We start from the raw sequence: 6,000 nt of genomic DNA on the forward strand, positions 1-6,000 counted from the left end.
GAGGTGCTGGAGGCCAGCTTGCCAAGGTGTGAGAGGGGCCTGCTTGAGAATGAAGTCAAAACAGGAAACAGAGCCAAGAAATGGAGACAGAAAGATCCAGCCGTGACTGAAGCTTGTTTGTGACATGACATAGTTCAATCTCATCTTATACTTTCACCAGTCTGAGTTGAAGCTTTGTCATTTGCCACATATCAAGTGTCCTGAATATCACATTCACTTGCAAGTATAGCAAGCTGTCTGATGAAGATGTCTTATGGAAGGAATTATAATGGTTAACATTTATCGAGTACCTTATATATGTAAAAATTGTGGTAGATTTTTATCCTAAGTTTAATTTCTCTGGTTAATTTTTAATGCTGTTAAACTTGCACATAGTTTAACGAGTCAAATAGTTTTGTAAGACTTGTTATGAAAAATTACTATCTTTTGAAACTCAGACCCAATTTCCAACTCTTCAGAGGCAACCACTTTCAACTTTTTCAGCTGATTCTTTATCTACTGACTTTTCATTGTGGAAGGTTAGGATTTAGCTCACTTTAGTCTCCTCATTCCCATCACACACACAGTCTTAGCCAATCAAGCTTCTCATCTTCCTTTTCTCCTAATTTAATTATGTTGTAATTATGTTTAGATTAATAGTCACTGTTGATATTTTGACTTTTCATTTTTATATTTTGAAAACTCTACTAACAGCTCAAGCAGTATACTACAAATACTTTTCCTGCACAACATTTTGTTTTTGCTAGAGTTAATAAATGTCTCACTTCTTTCATTTGCTAGTACTCTATATATTTGTTACTAATTCAACCCCCAAACCTCCCCCATTTGTATGTAAATCTCTAATCAGTATGTACAAAACATTAGCCTTCTGATCTGCTCCAGTCTGGACTGGTCCCCACCAGCTCTCCACCACAGCTGTTGTCTTGGGATCGGCCTTCATCATCAGTTAAAGCGTCCCTTTGCTCCTCACTTTATTCGCTCTTTTTTCCTGGTTCCCATTTCTTCTTTCTTGGTTTACATTCTTGTTTTGGCAGAGCCCATCCTCAAGTAGCTCCCTGATAAAGGTGCATTAGAGGTAAATTTTTGAGATCTTCTCTGAAAATGTTTCACACTCACACTTAATTGTTGTAGGTTGGGTATCATTTTCCCTCAGAATTTTGAAGGTCTTTTTCCATTATGTTCTAGTTTCCAGCATTGATATTGAGAAGGCTGATGCCATTCTAATTCTGGATACTTTCATTGAAATCTTTTATTGAGGGGATTGTTGTTTTACTTTTGCTTCCTCAAAACTCGTAGGATCTTTTCACTCTCCCCATTGAGCTGCCCCGGCAGATCTAAAGATGAATAAGTTGGCCCCCAAGAAGCTCTAAGGCCAATGGAGAAGATATGTATATTAATTATCTATTGCTGTGTAATAAATTACCCCAAAAGTTAGAGAATTAAAACAACATTTGTTATCTCAGTTTCTATGGGTCAGGAATCTGGGCCCTACTTAGCCAGGTGCTTCTAACGCAGAGTCTCCTACAGCAAAACCAGTCCATAACGACTGGGGCTATAGTCACCCCAGAAGCTTGAATGGGGAGGATATACTTCCAGCTCACTTTTGTGGCAGTCGACCCACCTCAAGTCCTTACTGACTGTTGGCTAGAGATATCTGTTGCTTGCCACTTGGGCCCCACCAAAGGGGCTACTCCTAGAGGGAAGTTTGCTTCCTCCAGAGTGAGGGCTCTGACTGAGAGAGAGAGAGAGAGGGACCGACCCACATCAGAAGCCACGGTCTTTTTATAATTGATCTCAGACATGACATTTCTTAACTTCTGCTGTATTTCTGTCGTTAGAAGGGAATTGGTGAGCCCAGCCCACACTCAAGGGGAGGGCACTCCACAGAAGAAATACCAAGAAGCAGGGATCCTTGTGGGCCTTCCTATTGGAGGTGGCCCACCACAACAGGCCATTAGAGCACATGTGTTAAGTGCTGACAGAGGCAAGTGCAGGCTGTCCCAGGAGCTCTGGAAAAGAAATGCCAGCCTCTGCCTGAGATCAGGGAGGGCTTTCCAGAAGGAGCAGCTTTGGGTTGAGACTTGGAAAATGAGTAGGAGACATCCCAGGTGGACCAGTGGGTAAAAGAGCACCCCAGGGGGCAAAAAGTATGTGCAAAAGCCAGAGGTGCAAACAGATTTGGTGGGTCCTGGGAACAACACGGCAGAGCACGAAGTAGAGGGTGAGATGGGAGGCTGGAGTGGGCAAGCCCAGTTCCTGAAGGACTTGCCTGCTCTCCTAAGGAGTTGGTGCTTCATCTTGGCGGCTCTGGTGAGCCATGACTAGCTTTCAAGGGAGTGAGATGACTGAATTTGTGTTTTAATACACTCTCCAGTTGCTGGCAAAGTGGAGGAGGACTGGAAGAGCAGAGGTGGAATCGGAAGACCAGTGAGGAGGCTATAGCAGGTATCCAGATGAATCCAGAGTGAGGTAAATATGACTAAGGGGGCTTCTACAGTATCAGTGAAAAGAGATTCAGCCTGTGAGCCAGGTGAATGGAGGGGAAGATGGGAGGAGGAAAGATGGGAGGTGTGACTAGAAGGAGGCGTTGCACAGTCCAGAGCAAGTGGGCTCCATGAACGCCTGTTTACTGACTAGACAAATGATGAACAGGCAGGATCTTGTTCCTGCATTATGGGAAATTTGGCAGGGTTGGGAGGTAACCTTGGGAGATTAAGAAGAAAAGTTATTTTAGAGATGTCAGCCACCACTTTGGGTCCCTGGATTGGCCCCAGGAGATCCATTTCTAAGTCCTGTTAATTGTTCTTCCTTAACACCTCTTAGATGGCTTCCCATCTGCGTCTAGCAGCCAAGGCTCAGCTCCAGACTCAGGGCTTAGAACTTTACAGGGGCTTCTTGAACCCTCCCTCAAACCCACCCCAGCAGCCTTCAGAGCTAGACTCCCCTTCAGCCTTCTGAAGTTCATGGAAGACCTTAATGCCTTGAACTAACTGCCTGTTGCTGATCTGCCAGCTTCATTACCCTCTTCTCTAAATGACTATGGGCAAGTGAGTCACTTCTTAGTCTTCCGCCTATAAAATGAGAAGTTTGGACCAGCTGCTCCCCATAGTCCCTTCCAGCGCTGGATTGCAGGGATTCCATCTGCCACCCACCTTTCTGGGGTCTGTAGGCTCCAGGCTGTTTCTGTAACCTGCATTCCAGCCACCCTAATGGTTGTCAGCATTTCCTCCTTCCCTCTGCTCAGGCCTGCCCCTGGGAGCTGCAGAGGCTACAGTGAGCTCAGTTACTTATCTCAATTTTGCAAACCTTTTTTGAGGTTTGGTCTTGTTCCCAGTTGAGCACTTAGGTACTAGGACAGGGGTGTCCTGGGCTAGGATCTGCTCAGCACACCACGAACCAGCAGCCAGACAGAATCTTCTGGAAGTCATATAGTCCATCCCCCTGCTCCAGGCAGGACTACTTTATTCATCAGAGATAATCTTTAAATAGGTACAGAAGAAACTTCACACTTTCATGTAACATATTCATATTTTGCAGATCTTCAGTGGTGAGACTCTCTTAAATCTAGTCTAAACTCTTCAGGAAGCTTTAAAACAGAGCAGAACCACATTCTAAGGGCACCTGGACAGAGCACAGACTGAGTCCTGCCCTGCCCCACTCAGCTTTCCTTCTCCAGAGTGGGGCCTTCTCCAGAGGGGAAGGTGACCCCTTTCTTTCACTTCCAGGCCCAGCTCACACCTCTCTGGGGCCAGAGCCACAGCTGCCTTTACCACCCGGAAGGTCAGAAAGTCACTAAGGTCTGAAGACATTATATAACTGGTCTGGACCAGACATTCTGGTTCTACAGGTGCAGCTGGCAAGTTTTTAAAAATTGTTCTAAAAGGGCAGCGCAGCTGCCTAAACACACAGTCCTAGGGGAGGCAGCCTGGGGACAGAGGCCGCAGTCAGTAGAAGGTGTGTTTTCCACAGGAACTTTGGGCCCAGTGTTCTGATCCCAAGAGAAATATCGAACTCAGGGCACAGTGGCACATACCTGCTCCCCAGAAATAGGTGTTGTATCCTATTGCCCTCTGAGCTGTTTTCTCTAGAGCCTCCTCTATTCCCCTCTGCCTGCTGTGAGAAAGCTGGCTGGCGCCTTCATAATCCGATCTGGTCCCCCCACCTGTGTGTGCATTAGAGTCTTGTTTTTTGTTTTTTTGACATCTCGATTCATTTCCATACTTTTAGGCTCTTCTAACCTTCCCATACTTCTTCTTTTCTGGTCCCTTCTCTTCTTTCTCCCCTCCCCCCATTGCCTCCACTCCCCTCTACCCACTAAGCAATAGGGACACAGATTACTTTCTCTCCTCATTAAACTCTGTCCCTCACCTTAAGCCTCTAGGAACTGGCCTGGTGGAAGGAGGCAACCTCTGGTTCCTCTATTGAGATCTTGGGGAAGTCCCTTTACCTCTCTGGCCTCTGTGAGACAGAGACAGTAATATCTACGTTATTCTCTGCCTCACAAAATTGTGAACATTAAATGAGGTGATACCGACTTTTGTATACATACACAAGGACTTAAAACGTTTTTTCCTTCATTTCATTCATTACAAATTTATTAAGCACCTATCATTTGCCAGGCTTTGTGGTAGGTTCTAGGGTATGTAAAGAAGAATGAAAGACACTTATGGAGTGGTCCCTAAATCTGCTAATCAGAACTACATGGAGGCTTCAAGAAAGACAAATTACCAACTTCCACCCAGACCTGCAGGCTAAGGATCTGCAAAGATGGGGCCCAAGGAGGAAAGGGTGGTGTCTGTGTTTTTATAGTTTCTCAGATGAGCCCAACCCCCAGGGTTGGAAACCAGTGTGTTGTTGACGAAGGAAGGAGCTGAGGGTGGGCTGGGAGGAGGAAAGACAAAGTGAGAACCTACTTTGGGAAGATTTAGTTGGGCCAAAATGGAGAAGGCAGGGGAAGAGGGGGACTAAGTTGGTGACAGGGAAGCAAGAGGTCATCTTTCTCCTGCTCCTTGACTAGCTCTGCCCAGATATGTCTGTTTCTAGACTGGCAAGCAATTGATGGCCATGATGGATTTTTTTTTTTTTTTAAGTAATAAAAAGAAACGCAAAGGAAATACAGTAGCTCTAATTATTTCTTCATGATAGGAGACATTCTCCCTTAGCTAGGATATTTTATAGGATATTTTGCTCACAGATCAGCCTGTCCCTGATTGTTTTGTCTAGAGAATCACTGTAAAAGTAGGCCTTCGTTTTCCACTTTGTTCTCGATGTACGCATAAGTAAAAAAAGAAAAGGTTTGTTTCTTTAAATATTAGTGATATTTATTCTGATGTTTATGAAGCAATAACTAAGTTTTACTGCTTGAAATGAAATTCATGCTTCAACATTGATGATTTTGTGCATATATATATTAAACTTCAGAAGGTTTTTAGAAACCAAAATCTGCTATTCGGCAATTCCTTTATGCTACTACAGTATCTTTTTTTCTTTTGTTAAATTTAAAGTCAAAATGAATATCCATAATTTTTAAATGTTAACAGTGACTTTGTTTTTCATTTGACAATGATTTGAGGAGCCAGACATTGCTGGTGATAAGAATAGTAAACCAAACGGACAAAAATCCTGATGGAGTCATAGTCCAGTTGGGGACAGACAATAAGGGAGATTAACCAGGCAGTAAGAGCATGGTGAGTACGGTAGACAGCAGTAAAGTGCTAAGGAGAAAAAAACTAAAATCAGGGGTGAGAAATACAAAAGGAAAATTAAGGAGATGGGGTTGGAATTTTAAGTAGGGGAGCCTGGAAGATCAAAGATTGGCAAAGATAACATTTTAAATTTTTCATCACAGAAGATTTCAAAGACATGCAAAGTTAGAGAGAATAATAAAATGAATACTACACACACACAGTTTCAAAAAATATTAACATTTTGCCAATTTGGTTTTTATTTAATTTTCCCAACTTTTGCTTGCTTTTTATCCTAGGGTTTTTAAAAGCAAAT

Source organism: Pteropus vampyrus, unplaced genomic scaffold, assembly GCF_000151845.1.
Source record: "Pteropus vampyrus isolate Shadow unplaced genomic scaffold, Pvam_2.0 Scaffold826, whole genome shotgun sequence".
Taxonomy (NCBI): domain Eukaryota; kingdom Metazoa; phylum Chordata; class Mammalia; order Chiroptera; family Pteropodidae; genus Pteropus; species Pteropus vampyrus.